The sequence below is a fragment of the Chrysochloris asiatica genome, unplaced genomic scaffold (genome assembly GCF_000296735.1).
Source record: "Chrysochloris asiatica unplaced genomic scaffold, ChrAsi1.0 scaffold00012, whole genome shotgun sequence".
Taxonomy (NCBI): domain Eukaryota; kingdom Metazoa; phylum Chordata; class Mammalia; order Afrosoricida; family Chrysochloridae; genus Chrysochloris; species Chrysochloris asiatica.
This window is the reverse complement of record NW_006408530.1, coordinates 27167452-27184767: the sequence shown is the minus strand read 5'-3', so window position 1 is coordinate 27184767 and position 17316 is coordinate 27167452.

Below are 17316 nucleotides of genomic sequence, written 5' to 3'. Positions count from 1 at the left end.
GCTGTTGCATTTGCAAATTAATTTGGCAAGATAGTACTACAGGCCACAGGACAGCTTACTAGATACATGATCAGGACTGATCATCAAACTTGGGAATGGCATCGTTTTCTTAACAAACTGTAGTCTATGCATGGGAAAGTAGGTCATTTCAAATGTACAAAATTTTGGAGAAGTCAGGAAAAGATCCTGTAGCTCAATTTTAGATGCAAACAAAGGAGATCATTATTCAATTATTCAGTATAACTTTTGTTTTTATTGTGGTAAATGTGTTTGTAACAAAACACTTGCCATTTCAACATTTCTTTACATGTACAATTTAGTGACATTAATTGTATTCATCATATTGTGCCACCATCACCATTATCCATTTCCAAATTTTGTCATCACCCTGAAACAGAAGTTCAGTGTTTTCTAGACAGTGAACCCCACACTTCCCCAATCCCTCCTATCTCCTTCTGATAACGATTAATAACCTTATGTCTGTATATATTTGCCTGTTCTAGATACTTAAATAAGAGGAATCATACACTATTTTTCCTTTTGTTATTTACTTATTTCACTCATCATGGTATTTTCAAAGCTCACCCATACTTTGGCATGTATCTGGATTTCATTTCTCTTCATTCTCAATACCCATCATGAATACTGATCATGTTGCTTATCCATTCATCTGTTGGTGGACATGGAGCTTGTTTCAATTTTTAGGATTACTATGAAAAGTGTTGTGATGAATACTGGGGAACATTTATCTTTCTCTGGTCTTGCTTCCTATTGTTATGGCATATACCTAGGATTAGGAGACATGGTGTGGTGCTGTGGGATAAAGCACTGAACCGCAAGGTCGTCTGAACCACAAGGTTTGTGGTTCAAACTCATCAGCCACTCTTTGGAATCTCTATACAAGGTTGCTATGAGTTGGAACTGACTCAAAGGCACAATGACAATAACAAAAGAGGTTAGTAGCATTGGCCAGGCAGATAGAGACCTGCCCGTGGGAACAGCTGGGGAGTGGCTGTCCTGACTGGAACAGCTATATTCCTGAGCATTTCTGGTCCTGCATTGTAACCTGTTAGCTTCCCTAATAAACTCCGTAACTATGGGTATGGTTTCTGAGTTCTGTGTGGCCACCGAAATGAATTATCAAACCCAAATGTAAAGTAGAGAGGGCTATGGGAAAAACAGTTGGTGCACACTTTTTTTTTTACAGCCCTGAGTGTAACAGCACTTATCCTACTTTCTCCCAGTGTTTCTTCTTCCCATTTCTTCTTCATCTGTGTGTTGTGGTGTGTTGCTGCATTGTTGTTTTTATTTTAATTTTTTATTGTGAATTAAGTGAATGTTTACAGTGCAGATCATCAGTTTGACATCCAACAATAGATTGTCCTTTGACATACAAAAACTTTCCATTTTGATGCCGTTCCATATATCTATTTAGTCTTTTGTTGTTTATGTGTTTGGTTTCATATCTAACAATCCACTATTGAGTACTAGGTCTGGAAGTATTATCTCTATGCTTTCTTTTAAGAGCCAGTAAAACTTTTATTGTTAAGTTTGACCTTTTGGGTAAAGTTGGGATAGAATTGGAGAAATCTGTGTACTTCAATTTTTTTCTGTTACTACTAAGGTTAATCACACTCATTTACTGAGTGGTGACTATATGTCAGCCATTATATTTAGTATTTTCCATTTTATCCTCCTAGTAACTCTAGAAGCTAAATAACACAAGCATTTCCATTTTTTTTTTTCAGAATAATGTGTTTTAATAATTAACTGACTGAAAATCAACGGCTAGAAAATCGAGTTGGAACTCAGCCTATGCCCATCTCACTCTAAAGCCTGACCATTAATCACTAGGTTAAATACTTGAGCGTCTGAGAAGAGCATTCTGTGTTGAGAATTTCCATTTGCAAAGCTGATAAAGTCACCTGTTTGTCTAGGACTGAAGTTTTGATCTAGAGAAAGCCACAGCCCCAAGGAAGAAGCATTTGGCTCTCAGGACTGATCTAATAATGTTTCTTTGTTCTGGCTAAATAGCAGTTTGAACTTAAAGGCAACACTGTACTTGATTTTTGTGTTTGTGTTTTTGGTTCTGGTTCTATTTGTTTGTTTATTTATACTATCTTTAAATGAAAGGTTTAGGTGTATTGATTAATGTGCTTTTCATTCAAAATATCTGTGGCAGATAATTCTAAATGTTCTCTCCTCAAACATTCTAAACTCCCTTCTTTTGTGCCATATTCTAACTGCCAGAGTCAATTTTCCAGTCTCTGTTGAGTGAGGTATGGCCACCTGATTCATTTTTGATCCATGAGATAAAAGTGGAAATCTGGGAGTGCTTTCTGGAAAAGTTTATACTTTCCTGATAAAGGGGGATGAAGATACTGACCCAACCCTAGAAATTGCCTTCTCTAGCCTATTTATTATATGGGAAAAGTAAAACCAATTCTTAAAGTTACCATGACTTATTTATTTCTTAAGCCCAATGCTAGAATTCCTGATATTTAACCACATCTTTAAAGTGAAAACTTTTTTTCAGTTCCATTAGGTCACCAATCATGTATAGCAAACTGTTGTTGTTAAGTGCCATCGAGTCAGTCCTGACTCACAGTGATCCTGTATAGGGTTTCTGAGGAGTGGCTGGTGAGTCTGAATGCCAATTTTGCAGTTCAAACCAACCTTGTGATCTAGTGCTTTTCCTACAGCACCACACCATGATATTATTGTCATTTTAAAAGACAAGAAAAAACGCCCAGGGTGAAAAAGCTACATAGTACAAGACCTGGAGCCAAAACCCAGGGCATTCAACGTCTGCTTGGGTGTCCTTTAAAATACTCAGTAAAGACACTTGAAGGGTCATGAGTAGGGAATTAAATGCCCTGAATTTCTCTCTTCCTGATTTTGACATTTGAATTATTTTGGGCTCAATAATTACTGTAGGTTGACTGAAAATGGAGAAGAGGAAAAAATCATTAGAAACAGCCCTCTAGAAGGTGAATGGTGTCATTTATGGAATAGGGAACACTAGATTACTGAATACAATAAGTATGACCAGAGAATTCTTCAAACACAAAGAACATGGAAAGATAGAGGAAAGTGAATATAAATCTCTTAATGGTAATGAATGAGTTAAGGAATTAGCACAGAGATTTGCCTGAATATCTGTGTTGCCTTTGCTTAAGCCTAAGGAGAGCTTTTATTAATAAATTCAGACAGAATGGGGAGAGAGGACAGTACTAGCTGTCACTGGGATATAAAGTCTGACTTGCATACAATCTTAGTTGCAAACCAACCTCCACAAAGTCTATTATAGTAAAAATTTGAGGTACATACAATGGTCTGTAATAATAAATGGGTACTACTTCTTTTTTTTTTTTTAATGATTGGGTACTACTTTTTGACATACATTATTATTATTACTGTATTGTTATGTTAGAGATGTTTTTAGTGTATATAGAAATGTTTAATGTTTTTATGCATTGAAAGGTACAATATCTACTATGGCAAACATTTGACTAAATGATGTTAGATACAAAGTGTACCTAACTATTCCAACTTACATACAAATTAAATTTAAAGATATGTTCACAATTCAGGAGCTGCCTGTCATGAGAAAGCTGTTGTTTGTTGCTGTTTAGTTGATTCTGACTCATGATGACTCCATCTGAAAGAGAGGAAAGAAAAAATGAATGAGGGAAAAAGAAATAGAAATAGGAGATGCCTTTAAGCTGGAACAGCCGTGTGAATTCTTTAATTGGGGGAACTGTGAGACCACATCGATATTCACTTGTTCTATTTCCTGTCAAGAAATAGAAACTGAGCCTTCAGAAATGATGCTGTGTCAAGTCTTCCCGCTGCAAAGAGTAGACTAGTCTTCTACACTGATGGATGCAGTCACTTTTGTGATCTATACAGAAGTTTTCTTTGACAAAGATGTTAACTCCACATAGTCAGATATTCTGGTTGACTCTGGCCCATGACATTGAAGGTCCCATTTAAAAAGCAAACATTTGAGAGACAGAAGTCGTCGCTCAAAGACACAGATCTATGTATCACAGATCTATGAACCAAAGGACAGGTAGAGAATGAAAAGTTTTGATGTGAATATACTCACACAGGCTTGGAACCTGAGACTGTGATTATCAGGCCTGCTTTGAGTGCTACAGGAAGGGTGACTGAAGGGATCAATGAAATGATCTTCCTGGCAGAGAAGAGAGTCAGATTGTCAAAGAAAATATTGAGTAGTCTTACCCTAAGTGAATGTGCCCCAAAATTCTGTAATAGCAGTGATATCTGGGAGGTTGCATCTATACAAGATTGTAATTATTATCTATAATGTATGTCTCTCAAGTGTAGGTCTGGACCTTCTCTTTATGCTGTTTTTCTAAGTTTTGGCTGCATACCAAATAACTTCAAAAGCTCAGTGATTTGTAACAATGCTCACAGGTCCGAAAGTCAGCTAAGCAAGGCAGTGGTCAGCTGGGCCAGGCTGGACTCCAGATTCAGATTGTGTTCAGGTCTGCTTCACACGCCTTCTATTTTGGGACTTAGGCTGAAGGGCCAATGGCTACCTGAAACCTACTCTTCTCAGGGAAAATCACAAGATGGTAAGAGTACAAGCTAAACATGAAAGCATATTAAAAGTATCTGCCTTCATCTTTCCTTCTAATAGTCTATTTACCAAAGCAGATTATATGGCCAAGCCCCAAATCAATGAAATGGAGAAATATACTCCACCTACTCATGAAAGGAGTCCTGGTGTGATACTGTGGGTTAATGCATCAGACAGCAAAGTCATTTGAACTGCAAGGTCAGTGGTTCAAGCTCACTAGCTGCTCCTTGGAAACCCTATACAGGGTTGGTACCCTCGCAATGTTACCTAACAACAGCAACATACATGGATAGATGAACCTCTACCTCTACGGTAGTTTGGATTATTGGTTCCAATCTTTCATTCCTCTGTAATAGGATTATGTAATCACATCCTTTGTCATGAGTTGTTGTTGTTGTTAAGTGCCGTTGAGTCAATTCCAATCCATAGCGACCCTGTATAGGGTTTTCAAGGAGCAGCTGGTGAGCTTGGAACATTGACCATTTGTTTTTGGGCTAGCTTTACTCCATTTGTTTCATCACAGTCAAAATGAAGAGGTAGTTCTTCCCCATTTGCATTTTGAGTGCCTTACAACCTGAGGGGGCTCATCTTCCAGTACTATATTTGACAATATTCTTGTGCTCCTCATCATATTTCAATATTCAATATTCTGGTGCCATCAGTGTTCCACCACTATTCATAAAGTTTTCAGTGACTAAATATTGGGATGTAGTCTGTCTCTCCTTCTTCCTAGTCTGTCTTAATCTGGAAGCTCAGTTAACACCTGTCTACCATGGGTGACCCTACTGGTATTTAATACCAGTGGCATCACTTCCACCAGCAACTTGCAAGTCAGTAAGTACAACAAACTGACAGGTGAGCAGTGGTTCCCTCTCTGTACTAGATACAAGTGTGATTAGATTTGTTGTTGTTGTTCCATGCTTTCTAGTCAGTTTCAACTCATAGAGGCCCTGTATAGTGTTTTTGAAGAGTGGCTGGTGGGTTTGAACTGCTGACCTTGTAGTTAGCAGTCCAATGCTTAGCCACACCACGGCACTTTAAATTCAGTGTGACCAAAACTGAATTTATAATCCATCTTCTCCTCATCCGATGTTGTTGTCAAGTGCCATTGAGTTGGATATGAGAAATTAAACCACAAGGTCAGCGATTTGAGCCTACCAGTTACCCTATGGGAGACGGATGAGGCTGTCTGCTCCCACAAAGATTTACAGCCTCAAAAGCCCTATATAGGGTTGCTATGAGTCAGAGACAACTCAATGGTATTTACAACAAGTTATATATGGTCTTATAATTCTCACAATGGTTGGATGGGACTATTCAAATAAGGTGTTTGTGGCTCACAGAGAGGATTGGACAGTTTTACCAATGCAAATAAGGTACATGGAGCCCTTGTAGTGGGGGATTGGTTAGTTCGTGGTCTTACTGGGAGTCAGGTAGCCTTAACATTATATGGATAAATTGATAAGAAAGATCTGGTGTTTTAAGTCTAAAAATTCAGCTATTGGAAACCCTATGGAGAAGAGTTCTCTGACACTTATGGGGTCAAAATAGCTAATTGTTCAGACAGAGTTTTAGGAGAGAAACAGAGAATGAGAGAGAAAGGACTATAACACTGAAGACCACAAGAAATGGGGTAGCAAGAGTGTCAACAGCATGAGCAGCAAGATCCAGAAGACTGGCGTGAGATTGCTGTGAATCGCCCACAGGATGAAATAGATCAAGGCCTGATTAGGGCCAGGTGGCAGTAGACCAAGGTGCTATCCTGACTGAAGAACTGTATCCTGAGTTGTTCCTGTTACTTCCAAGTTGATCCTAATCCTGAATTGTAACGTGTTGTTGTTATTGTTAAGTGTCATCCAGTCGATTCCAACCAATAGCAGCCCTGTATAGGGTTTCTGAGGAGCAGCTGTTGTTGTTGTTGTTAGGTGCCATTGAGTTGGTACCTACTCATAGCGACCCTATGCACAGCAGACCAAAACACTGCCCGATCCTGGGCCAACCTCAATACTGTTGCCACGCTTGAGTCCACCAATACCTCCACCTGGCCAATCCATCTCGTTGGGGCTATTCCTCTTTTCCTCCGACCCTCCACCTTACCAAACATGATATCCTTCTCCAGTGACTGTTCCCTCCTGACAATATGTCCTAAGTATGAGAGACGAAATTTGGCCATCCTGGCCTCCAAGGAGCACTCTGGCTGCACTTCTTCCAACATAGATCTGTTGGTTCTTTTGGCAGCCCATGGCACTTTCAATATTCTTCTCCATCACCATAACTCAAAAGCATCAATTCTTCTATGGTCTTCCTTATTCACTGTCCAGTTTTCACATGCATATGAGGTTATTGAAAATACCATGGCTTGGGTCAGGCACACCTTAGTCCTCAAGCTGACATCTTTACTCTTCAACACTTTAAAAAGGTCTTGTGCAACAGATTTGTCTAATGCAATATGTAGTTTGATTTCCTGACTGCTGCTTCTATGAGTGTTGATAGTTGATTCAAGAAGAATGAAGTCCTTGACAACTTCAATCTTTTCTCCGTTGATAAGAATGTTGTTTATTGGTCCAGTGGTGAGGACTTTTGTTTTCTTTACATCCAGATGCAATCCATAGCTGTGCTCTTTGATCTTCATCAGTAAATATTTTAAGTCCTCTTCACTTTCAGCAAGCAAGGTTGTATCATCTGCATATCACAGGTTGTTAATGAGTCTTCCTCAAGTCCTGATGCCACATTTTTCTTCCTATAACCCAGATTTCAGCCAAGATCCATTGAACACCAGCAATGATATCCCTCATTCTGCAGTCTCTTCTGAATCCAGCTTGAACCCCTAGAAGTTCTCTGCCAATGTATGATTGTAGCTGTTTCTGTATTACTTTTAGTAAAACTTTACTCACATGGGATAGCAAAGAGATTTTCCACTGATTTCCACATTCTGTTGGGTCACCTCTCTTTGGAATGGGTACAAATACGGATCTCTTCCAATCACTTGGCTAGATAGTTGTCTTCCAACTGAGCAGCTGGCAGATTTGAAAGACTGACCTTTTGGTTTGAAGTCCAGTACTGATCCTATGGTGCCACACCAGGGGTACTGTAACCTGTTACTCCTTAATAAACCCTCTAACTCTGAGCATAGGCTATGAATTCTGTGTTGCCATTGCAGTGAATTTCAAATCCAGTAGAGGAGTAGAGAGTGCTGTGGCAGGGACAGCTAGTGTCAGAATTGGTAAAAAGGTTGGAGAGAGGAAGTGTGTGTGACCTCTGTCTCACAAGAATCAGTCTTGGGCTGATGTTGGCCTTATGTCTCCTCTACCTTAGTGAAGTAATAAGACCTCTGATGGCGCCATACCACCTTCAGAGAAAGTTACTTCTATTCTTGACTCTGAGAGACAAAGAGAAAGGATACTGTTATCAGAGCACAAAAGCTAGGGATGATGCTGTGATCTTGAAGACAAAGCCACATAATAGGAGCTAGACTCAGTGCTGAGGCTATCCAGAGGAGCTGCAGTGATGAGAGGTGGGCAGGAATACCTCATGACTTTTCCCCTACTTTGACCCTGTAGTCTTCTGTAATTTACCTCTTATTGGCTGAACTTCACACAAGCAGAGCTGGAGAAAAACAGGAAACAGCTCTGAGAACAAACAAGCATAGGTCTATACTGTTGTTACATGCCATTGTACACCATTTCTGACACATAGCAAACTGTATAGGGTTTCCAAGGAGCAGGCTAATGAGTTTGAACCACTGACCTTTTGATTGAAACTCACCTTATGGTTCAGTGCTTTATCCTGCAGTGCCACACCAGTACTCTACTATGCTAGCATATATTTGCTTATCACTGTGCTCATTTCACCAACTATTGTTTACTTACTGCATTCTCCAGGGACTAACACTGGTCCTTAATATTTGGTGAGTGAATGAAATTATTACAAACCTCCAAGAGTGCCAAAGAATGGAGAAAAATAATTATTAAAGATTTGGGGTCAGAATCATTAGGAGGGCATCCATGGATGATACAAATTGTTAAATCGTTCAGCTTCTAACTGATAGATTGGAGATTTTAGCCACATAAAGATACCTTGGAAGAAAAACCTGGTGATTTAACTTAAAAAAAAAACTCAGCCATTGAAAACCCTGTGGAGCATAGTCTCAGACATTTAGGGGGCGCTCATGAATTGAAGTTGACTTGACAGCTACTTTTTTATAGGTTTTCTTAGGAATGATTATACTTCCTCTTCTCCACTTTCTCCTTTCTCCAACCTTCCTTTCTCCTTCCAGCCTCCCCACCCCCCACAAAATCATTACTGTGGAATTGACTCTGACTCATAACTCGACAGAATGGAGTAGAACTGCTCCATAGGATTTTCAAGGCTATATTTATGAAAGCAGGTTGTCACACCTTCCTTTTGCAGAGGTATGCAGTAGGAGCCATTGCTGTTGGAGAACTTGACAAAAGAAGGATGTGATGTTAATTATCCACGTTCTGGAACACACACAAGCACATATACAATCAGTTTCTTTATCTTCCATCAGCCAAAGGAAAAGGGCCCTTCAGAAGGTTTTTTGTAATTTGAAATACCTCTTCCTGTCACAACAAAGTCTATGGAAAGCTGGGCAGATGCCAAGCTCCTTTGTGTTTTCCAAGGTGAATATTCAATAAGGACTTCCAAGCTCTCCTGTAAATTTGAGCAAAGTGTAATATAAAATAAATGTTGCTTATATTTGTAACCATTTCACAAAATGTTTGAAGCAGCATTTTTACTTTCTCATTTCTTCCAGTTCCTTTAACTTTCGTACATTCAAGAGTAAGATTAAAAGTTTCTTCTGATATCCAAGTTGGACTTTTCTTTCTTTTTAACAACCTTTTGCTTTCTTTGTGTATGATCTTCTTGGTGTCATCACACAAGTCTCCTGTTTGTTTGCAAATGTATTTTTGTTTATGTTTTTCCAGAACTCTTCATGAAATCGAAGAGTTTGGGGGAAACATTAATATTTTGAGCTAGCTGTATTTAGAAATTACAACTACAAGAAGAGATTGTTATAATGCTTGGCTCTTGAGGAGAATATGGGCAGAATCTAGAGAAAGTGAGATAAGCCTTCAGATGTTTTTCCAACTAATTCTCTCTGTTGTATAAAATTGTATAAGAATGTCCCAGGATTCCCTATCTTGGTGACTGGGACAGCATGGAACCACAAACACTTCCTGATTTTGTGTCCTTGTCTTCATAACATTAGTGACCAGTGTGGAAGAGACAGCAGTATGCAGATATCATTCCAGTAACTTTCATGCATTCTCCGACATCCTCCCAGTTAGGGTTATGTGATTAATCTGGCTAATGGAATATGGCTGAGAACCCATGTGTTTCTAAGCTAAGGTGTAGCTGAGCTACCATATGGCCTGACTTGGTATCCTGTTAGATGCACAGCTTGCCTTGCTGAATTGGAGGAAAGTGCCTTTTAAGAGATCTCTGTACTCACAGCAGAATGTATGTGAAAAACAGAGAATGCTTTGTTACATTAAGCTACCGAGATTTTGAGATTATTTGTTACTGCAGCATAAAGTAGCCGATTCTGACCAACCCTGTGTGGATACAATAAAAACAGAAAGATTTCAGAAGATTTCATCTGGTTGTATTGCTATACCTTCTGTCTTTCATTCTCTTTCCTTTGGGAGTGTGAAGAATGCACGATGGTAAAAAAAAAAAAAGTAATAAATTTTAACAACTGAGCTAATTTGAAATTTGGTTGTGGCACTCTTTATTCCAATTACGTTGATTTTAAGTCTAAAAACTAACACTGTCAGTTTGTTATAATGTGGTGTTTTGTGTGTTGCCTTGATGCTGGAAGCTAAGTTACTGGTATTTTAAATATTAGCAAGGTCACTCATGGTACACAGATTTCAGCTGTGCTTCCAGACTAGAAAGGAGAGTCCGAAATGAATGAGGAAAAGCTGTATCCTCAAAATTGACTTGACTTGAATTATGTGGATGGAGCAAAGATTTGGGGACCATAATTTGATGATGGACTCCTGGTGTGGCGCTGTAGAATCAGCACTGGATTGCTAAGCACAAGGTCAGCAGTTCAAACCCACAGGCTGTTCAGAGGAACGCTTATACATGATAGCTATGAGTCGGGACCAACTCGACGGCACTAAACAACAACAATTTGACAATAAAGCATGACTCAGAATGAGAAGAAAGTGCTGTAAACATCCATCGACAACCAGAACATGAAATGTATGAAACATGTATTTAGGAAGATTGAAAATTGTCAAAAATAAAATGGAACACAAAAAGATTCATATCTTAGGCATTAGTGAGCTGAAACAGACTGGTATTGGTTATTTTGAATTGAGTAATCATATGGTTCAGTATTCCAGGAACAACAAACTGAAGAGGAATAGCATTACATTCATTGTCAAAAAGCATTTCAAGAGCTCTCTTGAAGTACAATGTTGTATGTGATAAGATTATATCCATATACATTTAAGGAAGACAAGGTAATACTACTTTAAGCTGCAGGATGCTTTGTATTCCTCTTTTTTTTGTTAATAATACAAGTAATACATGCTGACTGTAAACATTCCTTAGAATTGCTAAGTATAGATATGCATATAGATTTTTACAGATGCTTTACAGAATCTGTAAAATATCTAGCTATAGTTTGCTTTACCTAAGTTAGATTCTCCTCTCAACAGGTAGCCACTTTAACATTTTAGTATGTGATACATTTTAGTATGTTTCTACTCCCGTAAAGATTTACACCCTCGGAAACCCTGTACAGGGTCGCTATGGGTCGGACCCGACTCGACGGTACTTAACAACAACAACAATTATTTTAAAAATAAAATGCACTTTTGAGCAAAGATCTGTGGCATGATCTTTAAAGAATTAAAATAATTATTAATCATATTTTCATAATTTAGCATAATTTTCTATTGCTCCAAAATATGTTGTGTTATTCGATTTTATGTCACATTTACTTTTCTTTTACTAGATATCTTTCCAAAAATGTAGTCAATCCCCCAATTTCCACATCAGTTCAAAAATAACAAAGCTCTCAAGAAAATGCATATTGCACACTATAACAAACAACCTTTTGATTTCAAAATGTGGGCCATACAATGGTGGACCTGAATGTTTAGTTGGACCATAAGACAAAACAGCTAGGAGGTAGGTAGTAAAACCTTTTCTTCTTCTTCTTCTTATTGCCTGCTGTTGAGTAGATTTTGACACAAAGCAACCTTGTTTCGTGTTTCTGAGAGCGTCTGGTACATTTGAACTGCTGACCTTGCAGTTACCAGTCCAATACACTGCCAGTGTACCAGTCCAGTACAGTGCCACAACAGGACTCCTTTTCTTGTTAAGGATTACATCATGTCAGCACAATGTTGTTGATTACGTGGATTGATAGTGATTTCAAGTCCCGGTGTGGCTCTGTAGGCTAAGCATTGGACAGCAAGGTCAGTTTGACCACAAAGTCAGTGGTTCAAACTCACCATCTGCTCCCCAGAAACCCTATACAGAGTTGCTATGAGTTGGAACCAACTCAACAGTGCTTAAAAACAAGAATGGACCTTTACCAAAATTCTAGTCAAATTGACCAATATCTGCTCTCGGAAGATCAAATGAAATGTTCTTCAAGAGTGCAATGAAATGTTCCCTGAAAAACTCTTAAATGTTTTGGCTCCAGGGATTTCAGTGATTGGTTCTTCTGAGTAAGAGAGATCCTACTCTGTAAAAAATTCCCGTAACTCAACTTCTGATTTCCACACAAAAAACACTCTGTCCCAAGTCTGCAAATAATCTCATCTAAACTGTTTTGTCACAAAGAGGGAAAAATACCCTGAGTCCATTGTTACCACTAAGAAAAAATATTCAAATGCTTCTTTAATAACTGATGTTCTTCTTCTTGATGAAACACAATCTAGTGATTCACCCACTTTTCTTGCCATTCTTCCAGAGTTAGTATTTGATATGTTTGTATCTCAGTATTAGGGTACTCCGTATCTTCAAGTGACATATTTGCATCATCCGTAGTTTCATAGACATATGCCTGAGTTTTTGTTGAAGCAGCTGTGGTGGCAGGCCCCAGAAACTTCATATAGATAATTCTGAAAAGAGCTCTATGATCAAGGCAAGCATCTTTTATTAATTGATCTAAACTGTTAAGTTTTAAAATGACTTATGGGGCAGTTTCAGTTTAAGGTTTAAAAATTATTCCCAGGAGTAGATTTAGAGGTTCATCTGCCTCAATAAACCAATCGTTTCAATGAGAATTTGAAGTTGTACTCCACATTTTTCCTCTTTTTGATCAGGATCCATCTATGGGTCCTTCATCAAAACAGTCAGTAATGGTAGCTGGGCAGCATCCATGTCTTCTGGTCTCATGGTGAAGGAGACAATAATTTATGGAGGCAATCAGACCTGCAGGCCATTCCTTCCCCAGTTTCTGAATTTCCTTGTTCCCCCACTGGGGTTTCTTGCCTTTTGATTGTTGCTAGCTGCTACTGAAGCTGCCTGACTTTATACAGACACAACTAGCAATGAGTGGTCTCAGACTAGAGGCTTCCTTGTTGTTGAGTTGTGAGATGCTCAGGACTATTCCAATAGACCCACCTGGAAGTGTGGACATGCTAATACAAACCTACAAGGCAAATCTCTGACCAATGAAAAATGGAAGTGGAGAAGAAATACAGACACTTCTTAAAAATTAGCCATTAACAGTACTATGGAATACAGTTCTACTCTGAACCACATGGGTCACAGTGAGTTGGAATTTATTCAATGGCACCCAGGTTGTATTACATCCATCATATCTTTACATTTTTGTAATGATACTACTTTTAAATATGAGGAAATTGGAAATAAAAAGTTTAATTGACATGATCAAGGGAAAATCATAAGAAGACAGTGAATTGGGTCTAGAGTCCAAACTTTCTGATCCTCAAGCAAGATTTCCATTCTTCTTCCCTGCATGCTTTACCAGACCTAACTCTGTAAAAAAGCACAGAAATACTTGGAAGCAAAAATAAAAAACATTGGCTAAAATAGGTAGAAAATGTCAAATATGAACATTGGTAAAATGATTCAGCTATCTGGTACATAACTTAAATATTTTATTTGAGCTGTTTCTATTCTAGAAGCTCAGCCCTATGATACAAGATTTATAGCTTGGCTTGACACCTTATGGACATAAAAAAAAAAAAAAACAGTCAGGTACTTTGTGCCAAATTATTGAATTTGAGGTAGGAGAACCAAGAAAAAGAAGAAACTGATTTAGAATAAAAGGAGAAGGAAACAATAAGAAAATCTTGTTATTTCAAGATCAAGAGCCATGCGTGTATAATTTTATTTTGTTGTTTGAAATGTTGCTCAAAGGAGAACATTTTTAGCTATATTTCTTTGTGGAGTGTTTATTGGCACTCACTTTGAACAGAACAAAATGACTTAAGGATCACTGAGGCTAGCAAAGAAGGTTAGGGCCGGAGAATGTTTCATGAGGGACTTAGTAACAATTCAGAGTTCTTTTTGCATCTTTAGAATGAAAGAATATGTTAGAGACAGAGAGGTTAATTAATTGCTTTCTTTCCTTTTTAATTTTTTTATTGTGAATTGAGTGAAGGCTTTACTTTCAACAAATCATAACTTTGTTTCATCTCAATTATGGCAGCCCTTTCCATGTAACAACAGTTACGCTGCTTTCTCGTTGTCCTTCCTGTTTCCATTCCACCCACCTCCCATCCCTTCTCAACTTTGTCTTTATTAAAATGATGTCCTTTTGATTTTGAATGATTGACCTTTCTATAGCAAGCATACCTCATTAATGTTGTTATACCCACCCCCACCCCATAACCCTATCTACCCCTTGACTAGGAATTGGGCCGCCAGGGTAGGCTGTTTCCCAGACCTGAAGGGTAGTCAAGGGCTGTAGTCTCAGCTCCCTTTAGTCTCTTTCCAATAAACCCTATCTTTTTATTTTCTTTTTAATTTTGAGTTTTGTTCCATTTTTTCTCCCACTCTATCTGGGACCTTCTAATGTGAGCCCTATCAGAGTCTTTGGTAGTGGTAGCTGAGCACCATCTAGTTCTTCTGGTCTTAAAGTAGTGGAGATTGATGTTCACATGCTCCTTTAGTACATTGGACTAATTGATTCTAAGCATTTTCAATTCTCATCACTCTTGTTTATTCTACACATAATTTCCTCCAGTTTTATCCATGTGCTTCTCAGATTCGTCATTGTTTTTCAATGTTGCATAGTATATAGTGTGTGTATATGCTGAAGTTTATTTATTTATTCCTCAATTGATGGGCATTTAGGCTGTCTCCATCTTTTCACTATTGTGAATGATGCCACCATGAACGGTGGTATGCATATATCGACTTGTGCCCTGGCTCTTACTTCTTGTGGATATATAAAAAGTAGAGGGAATGCTGGGTCATATGGTAATTCTATTCCCAATTTTCTGAGGCAGCACCATACCAATTTTAAAAGTGATTGAACCATTTTAAATTGATGTCTTTCTTAGTGTGAAATAAAAGGGCCCCGGCACTCATATTTGGGTAAGATTAGGATGGAAATTCTCTTCATCAAAGGAAGGAAGGTGGTCACTAGCCCACACTATTATGCACCCTTGTGGCAATTTTAAAAAGACACAAGATCCTTCCACATATTGTCATTCAAACAGTTCAAGGGGATACTGAATAGTTTAAAATAATGGAAGACCAGAAGCATTGTGAAATGACATCAAGAACATCATACGTGAAGAGAGAAAAAGGTCATTAAAAAGATAGGAAAGAAAGAAAAGACCAAAATGGATGCCAGAAGAGACTCCGAAACTTGCTTTAGAATGCACAGAAGCTAGAGTGACTAGAAGAAATGAGAGAGTAAAAGAGCAGAGCAGACGATTTCAAAGGGCAGCTTGAGAAGGCGAAGTAAAGTATTATAATGAAATGTGCAAAGGCTTAGAATTAGAAAACTGAAAGAGAAGAACACACTCAGCATTTCTCAAGCTGAAACAACTAAAAAAAATTGAAGCCTCAAAAATCAATACTGAAGGATTCTGTGGGCAAAATGTTAAATGGCACAGGAAGCATCAAAAGAAGATGGAAATTATAAACAGAGTTACCAAAAGAAGTGGTCAATGTTCAATTGTTTCAAGAGGTACCAAATGATAAAAAAAAACAAAAAAAAAAAAAACCTGATGGTATTGAAGGAAGAAGTCCAAGTTTCAGTGAAGGCTCCCAAAATTGGCTAAATACAAATGGAAATGTTTCAGCAAACTGATGCACTGCTGGAGGTACTGACTTATCTATGCCAAGAAATTTCAAAGGGAGCTACCTGGCCAATTGATTGAAAGAGATCCATATTTGTGTCCATCCAAAGAATGGTGGCAAAGAAATATGAAAATCCTTAATATCGCATGCAGGTAAAATTTTGCTGAAGATAATTTTAAAAACAATTGCAGCAATACATCGATAGAGAGCTTCCAAAACTTTAAGCTAGATTCAGAAGAGGATGTTTCATTAGGGATATCATTGCTGACATAAAAAATGGATCTTGGCTGAAGGCAGAGAACAACAGAAAGATGTTTATTTGTGCTTTATTGACTATTAAAGGCATTTGACTGTGTGGATTATAACAAATTCTGGATAGTATTGTGAAGAACGGGTACTATAGAACAATTGATTGTGCTCATGAGGAACCTGTACATAGACCAAGAGGCAGTTTGAACAGAATAAGGGAGTATTTAATGGTTTAACATTAAGAAAGATGTGTCAGGGTTGTATCATTTCACCATACTTATTCAATCTGTATGTTGAGCAGATGATCAGAGAAGTTGGATAATATGAAGAAGAATGAAGGAATAGGTTTGAAGGAAGACTCATTAACAACCTTCGATATACAGATGACAGATACAACCTTGCTTACTGGAAGTGAAGAGGACATGAAATAATTACTGATGAAGATCAAAGACTACATCCTTCAAAACGGATTGCAAATCAGACTAAAGAAAATGAAACTCTGCACATTTGTACAAATAATAGAGAAGAGATTGAAGTTGTCAAAGACTTCATTTTGGTTGGATCCACAATCATTGTTAATGGAAGCAGCAGTCAAGAAATCAAATTTTCTATTGCATTAGAAAAATCTGTTGCAAAATACCTCTTAAAAGTGTTCAAGAGTAAATATGTCACTTTGAGGACTAATGTATACCATGGTATTTTCAATCACCTCATATGCATGTGAAAGTTGAACAGTGAATAATGAAGACTGTAGAAGAATCGATGCATTTGAATTATGATACTGGTGAGGGATATTGAAAGTATGGTGGATTTCCAGAAGAATAAACAAATCAATCTTGGAAAAAGTACAATCAGAATGCTCCTTAGAAGTGAGGTTGGCAAGACTTTATCTTTCACACTTTGGACATGTTATCAGGAGGGCTCAGTCCCTGGAGAAGGACATCATGCTTGGTAAATGTGTAAAGGTCAGGGGAAAAGAGGAAGATCCCAATGAGATGGGTTGACACAGTGGCAGCAATGGTAGGCTCAAACATAACAACAATTGTGAGAATGGTGCAAGACTGGACAGTGTTTCATTCTATTTTGCATGGGGTTGCTAAAGTGTATCCTGAGATTCACTTTAAACTTTGAACAGAAAGTTTAATATCATCTTTCAAATGAACAACAGGCTGGCTCATTTTACA